This window comes from Podarcis gaigeae, assembly GCF_964106915.1.
Source record: "Podarcis gaigeae genome assembly, chromosome: 8".
Taxonomy (NCBI): Eukaryota; Metazoa; Chordata; class Lepidosauria; order Squamata; family Lacertidae; genus Podarcis; species Podarcis gaigeae.
The window spans coordinates 47,862,769-47,875,850 of record NC_139684.1 but is presented as its reverse complement, the minus strand read 5'-3'; the positions used below and the strand labels follow the sequence as shown (position 1 = coordinate 47,875,850).

At 41.4% G+C, this 13,082-nt stretch overlaps 1 long non-coding RNA gene across 1 annotated transcript in view; it reads left to right on the top strand.

Annotated features, from left to right (window-relative positions):
• LOC310850677 overlaps nucleotides 1-10,936 on the top strand; it is a 44,308-nt gene extending 33,372 nt beyond the window's left edge. The window contains exon 4 of the long non-coding RNA XR_014567411.1: nucleotides 10,773-10,936. This is a non-coding gene — a long non-coding RNA (uncharacterized lncRNA). The remainder of the gene's footprint in view (nucleotides 1-10,772) is intronic.
• Nucleotides 10,937-13,082: the final 2,146 nt, after the last annotated feature.

The following is a 13,082-nucleotide window of genomic DNA, read 5'->3' as shown; positions in this document are numbered from 1 at the left end:
CCTGCCAAAACAAGATGGTGCTCCCACCAACACGGGCCCTGCCACAAAGACAAGATGGGCTCCTGCCAAAATAAGCAGGGAAAAATGTCTGCCGGCTCCAAGAATTCCCCAACCATCCTTAAGCAAATTGAGAGGGGGTGAAGTATTTACCAAGCTTACGGAGAGGGAACTCTCACAGGCCAAATTAGCGGACCAAACGATCACTATAACTCAAATTCCTTTGCTCCAGCTATTCAAGGCGCTATAAAATAAATGTGTGGCTAACACGGCTCAGAATTACTGCTCCCTGAACCCAGGGAAATGGAGGCAACCCTGGAGACAAAAGCGCTAAAGCCAAGCCCTGTGGGCAAAAAGACACCGAAAACAATAAATTGGGGCCGCTGAGCAGAAGTTTTTCAAGCCGCAGCAACACTGCACTGTGAACCCCTGGATAAACCAGCTTGTGAGCTCAAGTCCTTTAAAGGAATAGCGATCGCTACACAAAGCCACAAATTTAGAATTGGGATCCATGGCAATCCCCAGCAAAAGGGAGCGCTTTGGGGGAACCCCAAGGACAAGCGCCCTATAGGAAAGAAATTAGAAAACGAAAAGACTCCAAAGCAGAGAGCTAAGTGGCCGCAAGCCCCGTGGGGCCCCTCTAAATCAGGGAAGATCAAGGATGGGGAGTATTAAAAACAAACTTAAAAATTTAAAACTAGGGAAAGGAAGAGGGTAAAAGGAATTAAAAAGAAGAAGGGATAACGGAAAGATATCACCAGGATGATCCATCGAAGGTAAATCTCTCTCTCTCTCTTGGCTTGCAGAAGACATGCTGTGGTGTTCTGAATGCAAGCACTGAAAGAGGAAGCTCTGAGTCACATGCATGGGCATAATAGGTCCCTCAAACCCATTGGTCAGATTGTACCCAGCTTCGAGGGACCTACCAATCGGGTGTTGTGGCTTACCAGATGTTCCCACCCACAACACAGGGTGTCGGTTGTCCAGGTCTCACCACAGTATGTGCCCTCTTAAAGGGAGGACCCGATTGGTGGTCTCCACCAGAGCTGCATTCGCAAATTGGAAGCTTGGAATCATGGGCAAAGAGAATCTTTCCCCTTAAACTAAGAACAGCCGTGGGCCTTGAGGGAGCTGTAATAGAATGTTATTTTACAAAAAGTAAATAATGTAATAGTCTATTCGAATGTCAGCAGCAGAGTTAGAACTGTCATATCACAATCCTGACTTGAGCAACAATGTGTGAAAGAGTAGCCTGGAGCAATTTTTTTCCTCTAGTACTTGAATAATTTCTGCTTGCTGTATCCCCCTGATCTTTATTTAATATCTGTACATTGTCAAAGGAATGTTTTACCTCCATGTTAAAATGCAAGTTAAAAATAGGAGACCATAGTCCCAGAAAACCCCAGATTTCTAGTATTTACAGCTCTTCTTTCTATCCTGAGTTATGGTGGCCAATGGAGAAAATTGTATGCTTCTCATAGAGACAAATGCAAGCTGTAATAAACCTATAAATAAAAAGCACTTTCTGACTTCCTCTCTCCCCAATATAACAGCCACACTCTTCTCTCTCCCCCACCCACCCTCTTATACCCACCTTTTTTATTTATTCTCTCAGTCTAATGAATAATTCAATAAATTGGTTGGGTTACGCCTCACGTGCTTTGTGAGGAAGTGGCAGCTGTTTCCAAGGAGTTCTCAAACAGAAACTCAGGAGGGTCATGAAACAGCACGACTCTGAATATGCGTCTTTGTTATGAGTGAGCCAAAGCAGAGAGTTCAGCTTTCCGACACGGCAAATTGCTATTTATTAAGCAGGAGTTTGTCAAGAATTTGAAAGCAAACTTGGCATGCATACCTGTCTTTCAAGGCTTCTTCTAACTCACTTAGAGCTGGTTTATTAAATGTTGCGGCACTGCATCACCACCTCCAGGCATAGCTCCAGTTTTTTTGCTTTTTGTTTAATTGTGTGTGTAGGAATTCTTGGGCAAGTTTCCCGTAGGAGGATCCCAAGCACATCTTCTCTCTAATTAGTATAGGGATGGAGTACTGCAGACCAAATGAGACTATCCAGGCCTCTCTATCTGACCCATAGGAGCCAACTCCTAGGGAACAAGGTTCCTTCACACACACCCCTACAATATTGTTGCTGGTTTGAGAGGTTGGACAGGAAAGAATTAGAGCAGGGCAAATCTCCAGGTGCATATGTCTCATGGAAGTTATAGAAAATGGTCTGCAAGGCACTGGGAGTGAGATTCCAGTGGTGGTGGGGTAATGGATGTGACTCATTATTGCACAGTATTCTACATTCCAACTACAGAAAAGTCAGATGGTTCTCTCTGCATATATTTCTCCAGCATGACAAGCAAGAGGCATCATTACAGTTCAAGGACACATTCCAACCATGCAAAAGTACTGGAGAGGGTGTTGATCAGGGCCTGTGAAAGGTATGGCCATGGGAGAATCCCAAGGGGCAGATAGAGAGGCCTGGACGGCCACTTTTCATTTCCCTTTGACCTCACTGTTAAGCTGCCCGCCCAGCCCTAAGAAATACAGCTGTGACTCAGAATAACTCTTCATTCATCTGATGAACTGAGTGCTAGTCGACAAAAGCTGACACTGTAATAAAATCTATTAAAATTTAAGGCAGCACAAGATGCTTTGTTGTTTTTGCTGCAACAGACACACAGAAATTGTTCTGAAAATTGTTACAATGGATTGGAATGTAACTTGATGGGAATGTAATGACTTGATGGTATGGATGAATCTGTCTATTGTAACTGCTCATCCCGTTTGAATGTGTGCATTCATAAATCTATCTCACCTGATTTCCAGATTAATTAGCAATTTTTAAAATTACAGGAAAATTAGCATCTACATATTTTTTTTAATGTATTTTAAAGCACCTTTCTTTCAAACATTTCAGACTTATTTTGATACATTTTTGAACAAAAAATTGTGTTGTTATGATCAGGAAATACAGAAGCCAGTTGATTGCTAAGTTTCCACCTGCAGCTTAATTTAAAAAAAACTTTGCCATACATATCAGAAATCTCAAAGATCCATGTCATCAAACATCCCTGGTTGGTATTCATGGAAGGTGTGTCCCCCCCCCCCACTTTCCTTCCTTCCTTCCTTCCTTCCTTCCTTCCTTCCTTCCTTCCTTCCTTCCTCTTTCTTTCTTTCTTTCTTTCTTTCTTTCTTTCTTTCTTTCTTTCTCCTCTTGGAGCTATTTCAATGATGAACTATAGGTGGCATTCTTAACTCACCAGAGTGCCTACGGGAGAATATAAAGGAAAATGTTCACTGTAACGTTTGCAAAAATAAATAAAATGAACCAACCCCTCCTTGGTCAAAGAACTAACTGCAATAGACGTAAAGATCAGAAAACATACGCTAGAGAGAAAACTGGCCAGACATCTTGTGGATTAAGTTTGACTATATTTCAGCTGAATCCAGTTACCTGAAATATGTTGACAAAGTCCTGGAACTCAACCACACGGTAGTATAGGATTCCTCTGCCAGATCTCTTTCTCCTGAATTGAACAATGCTGACAGCAACATAGATATCATTTCCCTCTGGGTTATGGATAAGCTGTCAGAGAAGAAGATAATATTTTCCATAAAATAAACAGAGAAGACATTTGCAAATGCTTGACTTGTCTCCAGTATTCCTACAAGAAGCATGGGAAACTTTACTCCAGCCCTAAAAAGTATGGCCAAAGGCCAGGGATGATGGGGATTGTAGTTTAGCAACCTTTGGAGAGCCAAAGGTTCCCCAGACTTATACTATATCCTTTTCTTAGTATTATATCCTTGTTGAGGGTCACCTGCCAAGGGTTGTCCTGTTCATGAAAATCAGTAATTGATTTGGATCAGACCAAAGCAAATCCTTCACATAATGCAACATAATGCTGCTTCTGCTTTAGCAGCTTCAATTTTTTTCTGCCTCTGCCTTTTCTTCCTTCCTTCCAGCTCTGAAGATTCCCCTGCCTCCTATTCTTGCCTCCTGGCTGGTACAGATCCCCACGGACCACTGCTCATCTCTCCCAAGCCAGACTGCAGCCCCTCTTCCTCCGGTGCACTCATCAGTGTCCTGCCACTCCCTGACAATGGGGCAGTTGTATTTAGCAGTTCCTGTGTAACACCAAGATGCAGTGAAGGTTCTAAGCCGAAATCCTTACTGATACTGAACCCCATTATCTACAGAAGGGAGAAAGATGGGATGTGAGCATGATTGTGTGTATCAGTCATGGAGAGGAGACATATGACCCCTCAGAAGCAGGATCCACCCCCCAACTCCTCCCCTGCCCCCTTACCAGTGCCACCACCACCAATGAGAAAACGGGGAGAAAAAGGAGGTCCAAAAGGAGGCTGATGGAGGGGAGGCATTGCTTCCAGATGTGAAAGAAAACAGCAGAAGCATGGAGGAGAAGGTGGTGGCTGAGAATGCAAATGGGAAGTAATTTGCTCCTTATGGGTCCAGATCTACTGCCCCATCGAATGTTCCGAAGCTCTGAGCCAGTTGCTTCACCTTGCCTCATGGGTGGACAGGCTCTGATTGTGACTCATATGCATGCTTTCTCTGTGACAGAGGTGGCATAGACAAAAACTACCTAGGAGGCATTCTCATAGAATCATAGAATTGGAAGAGACCACAAGGGCCATCGAGTCCAACCCCCCGCCAAGCAGGAAACACCATCAGAGCACTCCTGACATATGGTTGTCAAGCCTCTGCTTAAAGACCTCCAAAGAAGGAGACTCCACCACACTCCTTGGCAGCAAATTCTACTGTCGAACAGCTCTTACTGTCAGGAAGTTCTTCCTAATGTTTAGGTGGAATCTTCTTTCTTGTAGTTTGGATCCATTGCTCCGTGTCCACTTCTCTGGAGCAGCAGAAAACATCCTTTCTCCCTCATCATTTTATGTTGCAGAAGCTTACTGTAACAATGCAGTAGACAGCAGATCTAATTGTTGGTTAATCAGGGGTTTTCTGATAGATTGGGGAACTAGCTGAGAACCGCAGCTCTCTCTTACCTAAAATTTCAAGTGAAACTCAGTGCATTTTGTGATGCCATCACATCATGTGAAAACCCCATCCCATCATCAGGAGCCAATGTGTTGGTGTCGTGGCTGTCTAATCTCAGAACGGGATGATATCATATCACATTAAGAATATCATTATTCAATAGGTATCAAAGGGACAACCAGATGTGAGACAGCCATTATTGGCAGTAGTGCCATGTCTGTTATGTTATATAGTCACACCCTGAAAGAGGTGGGGAACATTGCTGAAATGTTCAAACTTCAGGTTTTGGAGGCCCATGAGCACAAAAACAACAGTTGGCTTCTCTCTCAGCAGGCCCACTTCCTCTTCAGTGCTCTCTCTGCTTCCTGCTTCCTTCTCTTTGGGGAGGAGGGGAGGCTCCTCCTCCAAGGAAATGGTGCGATTTATTCTGAGTCACACCACTGGTTCATCCAGCTTAGTACTGTCTGAACTGACAGCAACTCCCTCTGTGGTTTGGGGCAGGGAATAATTATCTAGACCCACCTGGAGATGCCAGGGATTCAGCTGGAGAACTTCTGCATGCAGAACAGAAGCTCTACCACTGAGCCATGGCTCCCTCTCACTGGCTCAGAGGTAACAGGTGAACAGGCAGTGGTAGATGATGATGGTTTATTAAATGTATTGGTCATTTTCTGTAAAGAGGTAACCAAAGTAACTTACAGTATATATACAAACCAAAACTTCATGTAAAATCCCATCATCACACCAGACGTTTGAAGCAGAACAGATCCATGCCTAAATTCCATGCCAACCCCACTAACTTTACTAAATTGTGGCCTGTTCTAATTCACACATATTTCGTCATATTTTTCCCCGACTCTTGTCTCTGGAGCAGCCTAATGCACCTGCACCACTGTGCTTCTTGGTTGCCTGGAGGAGCATAGAAACTACCCTACTTTATGAAGGTTAAGTGGACATTCATTGCCCCAACCCAGTTTTGTCTCTGGCCCCACAGAGCTGAAAAGGGTTTCCTCTCATACCTTTAGATTGCATGATTAATATTAGCATATATATATATATATATATATATATATATATATATATGCAGGTTTTGGTGTCCTCGGGTGTCTTCCCGTGTAAAAGTTGGGGTGTCTAGGCGACGTTTCGACGAGGTCTCACTCGTCATCTTCAGGCTGGTGCTTTCTTGTTAGAAGCCGAAAGCACCAGCCTGAAGATGACGAGTGAGACCTCGTCGAAACGTCGCCTAGACACCCCAACTTTTACACGGGAAGACACCCGAGGACACCAAAACCTGCATTCCTGTACCCGTGAAAATCTACGAAAGCATATATATATATATATATATATATATATATATATATTGGAGCATATATATATATATATATATATATATATATATATATATATATATTGGAGATTGATTATTCATATCCATGAAGAAGGGGAGCTTCTTTTTGGAATGAACTAAAAGGACTTGGCAGCTTGTGGTTTGGGAGACTGAAAGAACTAAGAGCTAATGAAATTCAATACATTATGACCGCTTTTGGATATAACTGTGGCTATATTGTACAGATTGGCTGAGGCACGCGGATCTGTATACATGTAGGAGATTTGATACGTGTTTGGTATTTTGCATGCCATAATATTAAACTTGAAGTTTCCCCCTTTTGATAATATGAAAACTAGCCATCTATATATCCTGTTAGCACAATAATGAGCTGCTTTTGTGTTTCAGGTTTTTAGGGACACTAGAGGTCTCTCCAATCCTGTATACACTTTTACTATTTGAATGCCATTTCTCTCTTCCTACTGTTTGCTGTCATTTCAGTATTCATTTTGGATTCTCATTTCAGTTTACCTTTTTGACAATTTGCCTAGGATAACCTAATGTTAGTGACTAACACCCACCTATTAAATTAATCGCTTAATGGGCCAATTAACTCCAAATATTGCTCCCTCTCAGAATATATCTGAGCTCATTTTTCTCTTCTGCATAAGATCGTCATGCAAAGCAAATAGCAGTTAGACTTCGTGAAGACTCTTTTTCGTCTGAGCAACATTTTATTTTAACCAAATAATCCCGAGATTACCTAAACAGTAACACGTACATCTTCAGGTCTTGGAGTAAGTAAATCACTTTTTGCCATTTTATACTGCTTTTCCACTTAGTTCATATTAGCTAGCAAATATATGTATTTCTCTCTCTCTCTCTCTCTCTCTCTCTCTCTCTCTCTCTCTCTCTCTCTCGCTCATTGCTTAATTCATGTTTTTGGCATTCTGTTTCATATACAATTAATGACACAGACATTTGCATTCCATGCTTTCCTTGATGACTTCATTTACAAGGTATTATCAGCCACCTTGTTCCTTATTGTATTTATTTTCTTCTTTATAGCTGGCTGGGCTAATAAGTTTTTGTCAAGGCTGTTTTTCACTCACTAGACACATTAGGAAGACCAGTCTCACTCAACAGTTTGACACTTAATATTTTGCAAACAAGAAATAGCAAGACAAATAGAAAGAACAAGGGTTGTGGTTGCGGAGGGGTGTTATCAACTGATTGTAGGGGAGTTTTTAATGGTTGAAACTTGACCTATTTAGAACCTCTTAATAGAAAAGTGTGAAACATCTGGTCTGGGCCCAAATGTGCTCCCCCAGGCTTCTCACTCTGGCATTTCAGGACAATCCCTAAGTGCCCCCTTCACTGGTTCTGCTTGCATGTTTTTGCCTGGCTGGGATGTATCCTTGAACTCTGATGACGCCCCTTACTTGCCTGGATGGCAGATAGAGAGGTGTGTGTAGAGCTTACCGTACAAAAGTAAAATGTGCTTTTTTGCCTCTGCCCTGCCTGCACTGAAGGTGAAGCTATACTCTTCCATCTCCTTCTACCCTTCATTGAGGTGGCTCATCATAACTGTTTATGAAACAGCAAAGCCCAAAACTGTACCACCACACAGACTTGGAGATTCCTAGCTTGCTTCTTTACCCCTCCTGACTATGGTGGCCAGAGAGTCCACAACAGAATCTTTTCCATTGCTTGCCTTCCTGTGGTAAGAATGGAGATTTCCTGAGAGAAAGGGTCTCTTGCATTGGTGTGTGCCAAATTACTCAACAAGATTGGCTGGAAGTTTCTGCCTATACAAACACCCTTAGATGCCATAAATATACACATAGCTGAGCATGTTACACAAATCTAGCCCCTAAATATAGGGTTTGGTCCAGATCCATTGGAATCAATGGGACTAGTTAATAATTATTTTTCCTTAAAGCTCCCTTAAGTTCAATAGGAACCAAGTTCCACTGGCTTTATCTGGATCCAACTAATTGTGGATACTCTCAAATAATCTTACGGACTGTAGTTTAAGGGTGCTGGGAATTATGGACATGCGATGGGCAAGCTACAGTCCCAGGATACTTTGGAGGAAGTCATGACTTTTAAAGTGTAATAAATACGCATTAAGTGTTTCGTGTGGGTGTGATCTAGGGTCACAATCCAATTGTTAAACACATTTAATAACACACATTGATTTTAAAGGACTTTAGCAGGTTTAACCCTGTGGTGGTCTGTGGCCTAGCAAGGTCTGGTAAGAAGATGGTCTGTGACCTGCCACAATCAACTTTTATAGTTGTAGTGTGCCCCCGCTCCAATAAAATGCAAGTCTGATGACATAAGCATGCTTTTATTCTATTTTCCTTTCTCTCTCCATTCTCCCAAACACAAATGTTTTATCTATTTCTTGTATCAGATGAACACAAGATACATAATTCCTCCAGCTGCCGTCCTGCCTCCATCTCAGTTCATGCCCCCCTTCCTTATATGTAAAAATGGCCATTTATAGATCAAGCGCTCATTTGCGGCTGTTCTCTGTCCCCAGTGTGGAATCTGATTGCTGAAAACATGGCTGAAGGAGCTGAGCTACTGTAAATATGCAAACATTACAAATGAGGGTGATTGAAAAGCAGACCCCAAGTGTGATTCCCTCCCTGAACTCTCACTCCACTTCAAAAAATAGGCAGCATACTGTGCTGCCTCCTTTATTATGTCCTACACTTTATAATCTTTTGTGATGCTTGCTTCACATTTTAAATAGCTGTTTTAAAATGGGGGCAAAACAGAGGAAGGATAAATTGTAAAACTTCCCTGCAAGAGTAATGAATGCATTTAAAATTAAGCTACACATTTCTATACATCCATGACCTTTAAAACCTGTTAGGAAGGGTAGGAATTAGGATTTATACCTTGCAGGGTGATTGATGGTCTTTTCTTGTTAGTGCATGTGTTTTAAAGAAACTAAAGTAACAGCCACAGTCTGGATATCTATAATCCTCTTTAACAGCACTTGCTACGAAGGCACAACACATTGCTTTATGAAAAGAGTCAAGTTCTCCAATAGTGTGGTGGGTTTCCCCCCCTTTTCTTTTCTTTTAAGGAAACAAATCCAGGCTGCTAAGCTTAGCTGCTAGAGAGGTTTGGAATAATTGCACCAAAATTTGCAAGAAATGTTGATGCCCACTAACCTCTTTGCCAACAGACGAGTCAATAAGGGTTGCCTCCCCCATCCCCATTTTTACAAGGAAATGTCAGGATGACAGCAGAATGAAACAGAACTAGCTTTGCAGGTCTGGTGTATCCTTCCCCTCCCCGCTTCCCACAGGCTGCTCTCAAAGATGTCAGCTTTCTGCATTTCAGCAAAAAAAAGGGTATCGGCATAATTACAGTGAGTAAAGCTCTGTCTCCAAGAGTTCCACAACCTGCTGATAACAGAAATGTTTTAGGGTGTCCCTGCTTTAGTCCATACAACTCTCTATGTATATACAGAAGGATCTTGTGTTTGAACCTGGAGATAAAGGCGCTGGCCCAGAACTTGTTTTGCAGGGCTCATATATAGAAATTGAGGCTTGTATGAATAATCTATATGTGCGAACAGTATAAAGTTGGAGAAAGTGGCTGATGGAAGATCATGATCCCCTCTTGTATACTTGACTAAATCACAAGATCAACCTCGTTTAAATGTAGAAGTCTAATCTTCTGTGAGAGCTTTCCTTTGCTATATACTGCTTGTGTGTTTTTGGGTGCTGGCAGGCAGGCAGGAGAATTGCATTGTCTGAAGTTATATGAGTCTCCACAAAGCCAACACATTGCTCATATACATAATTTTCTCTCTCTCACTGGCTGCATTTGCAAAAATGATGAAGGGAGCAGAATCAATTTCTTTTCTCCCCAAGTCCAATGGGTTTTATACATCTTTACTGAAGTGGAACATCCCCAGCCCAAAATAGCCCAGCTTTATTTGGTTGTATGTTTTGATATTATATATATAATGATATACTAAGAGTAGACCCATTTCTTATTCCAATGAGTCTGCTATGAATATAACTAATATTGGATAAGTTAATCATGGTGTGTTGATTCCAAAACAGTTGAAATAAATAAATAAAATAGTTGCGGCAATATTACTGATTTCTCAAACTAGAACAACCAACCAACCCCCCCCCCCAAAAAAAAACCCAACAACCAACTGATACAATTTTTTCTTTTTCTTGTGAGCAGCCAATTTTTTATTGTTGTTGCCACATGGGAAAAAAAGACCAAGAGCAAACTCTAATTAAATTGGAACCATTTTCTGGCTTTCATTGGAGTACATTATAAGAATCCATTGCTTCAGCTTCAAATTGTCAACCAGTTCTTTAGCATTAGTTTTTCCATCGCAATGATCCTGCTATGTTGCTTTCCTTTTGTTCAGTGTAGCTATAACAAAATTAACAATGGGCAAGGCAAAATGCTGTGATGAATGTGACCTTGTTTTTCTTGGCTGAACAACTCAGCAGCTTGGACATCCGTACCAATATGCTCTGTGCAACACTCAGCTCACAGGAGATGGTAGGTGTGTTCTAGACCCCTGGTTTTCAACAGAACCCAAAAATGGATCTAAGGTGCGTTGTGTCTATAGTACTAAATTATGTAGGAATGAGTGAATCTGTGAATTTTGGTTTCTCATTTTTCAAACTGAAATTCAGTTCTCTGATTTTTTTTACATGACATTTTTTAAATTGCAATTTTAAAAATGAAAATTAATTGACATTTTAGTGCAAATTTCTCCTAATACACACATTTGTATGCAATTTTACTATGTACATATTTTTGCAAAGCTATTTCTCTTGCTATGGCACATTTTTGTATGTTTTCACTAACGTATGCACAATTTCCTCTAGTAAATGCATTTTTGTGCACATTACTTGGCTGGAGGACGACATCTCAGAATTAAGGGGAAAGTGTTACATAATATATATACCACTTTTCAAGCAGATTTCCCAAAGTGATTTGCATAAGATAATTACAAGAATAAGCACTGGGTCTTTTACTATTATTATTTTTAAAGTAACAATATGGGAAAGACAAATTGTTTGTGTAGGAAAAGCTGCTGCTGCTTCTCCGCTTCCCTCGGGTCAAGATGGTCCTTTAGATGCCCCTGTGTTGACAGTAAGGGGGCGCTATGGGAGCTGGTTGGTAATCCTCTTTCAAAGGATTTCAAAGGATGGCTGTGTTTTGGTTATTTGTTGCTTCAGAACATGTGAAAAAAGTATGTTTGACTGAATCTAATTTCTCCTGCTTCCCGACATGTGTGTGAGGTTTCTTAAAGCAAAAGTAGAAAAGAGGAGGTGATTAAAGAGAATGAGTTTAAGTTTGCACTGCACAATCATACTCTCTCTCTCTTAGCTCATTGCCATAGCTCACCTCCCCTCCAAATGCCAATGAATTGTAGACTGATGAGGGTGCCAAGATTTCTCCATCCCCACATTCCAAAAGCTAGTACAATACTCCCCCCTTCAAAAAAGAGGTTTCCCAGGCCTATTACAATCTTCAGCAGTTGTCAACCTGTGGGTCCCCAGATGTTGTTGGACTACAACTCCCATCATCCTTGAGCTCTGGCCTTGGTAGCTAAGGGTAATGGGAGTTGTAGTCCAACAATATCTGGGAACCCACAGGTTGAGAAAGGTTGCATTAGATAATCTTCTTGAAGCAGACCATGGGTTCATTTGATCCAGCATGCTGTTTGTCACACACTAGGAAGATATCATGGGAATTGCCTTTACTTTCTTTTTCCTCTCCACATCACTTGGCACTCAATGCAATGCTCCCTCTGAACATGGAAGTTCTTTCACTCAGCCAGCATGGTCAGTAACTACACGTAGACTTCATCTACACCTGTAGACTTAATGTATGGAAGTGGTGAGCTATACCACACCACTGTCCTTTTTCATGGCTCCATCATTTTATTGCCACTGTACGCACAAAGTCTGAGCATATACATTAAGGTACATCAAGTACATAATAGGCTTTGTGCACATAGGCACGATGATTGTCTGGACCAAGGTGCAATTCTGCTCTTTCCACATGTTGTTGTAGCTATTAAATGTTCATATCACCTAAACCCATAGATCTCAGGGAGGTTCAAAAAACTAAAAGTACAATAAAATTGGAAGACCATGTGAAAAGGGCTATGAGGTCATACGGAATGGTATGTCTTTCTTCCGTGTAATTGTTTTCTTCTTGGGCGAAGACTGTAGCTCAGTGGTAGAACATCTGCCTGCAAAAGGTCCCAGGTTCAATTCCTAGCATCTCCAGGTAGAGCTGAATCCTTGAAGTCCTGCTATTTGTCAGTGTAGGAAATTTTGAGCTAGATAGACCAATGCTCTGATTCTATATAAGGCAGCTTCCTTTGCTCTTGGGGCATGAGGGGACTCAACTGAACACCCGCGGGTGACTCTTGCTTGAAAGTAATCCACTTTTAGTCTTGGTGCCCAGAAATCAGTGTTGTAGAGCAAGAGTCCTTCATTACACAGTCCTGAATAATTTTGTGTTCAATTTGTTTTAATGTTTGCAATTGTGGTAGCAGATGAAGTGCTTGGTGGCTTACAGCTGAACTGAAAACAAATGAGCACAAAAGTCCAGGAAGCATATAAAGTCAGAATTTTATAGGCACTGTGACAAATCTAGGAGAAACACTTTTAATTTACTTGATTTTGGGGACAGTTTAAGTTCTAAATGCAGCAGATG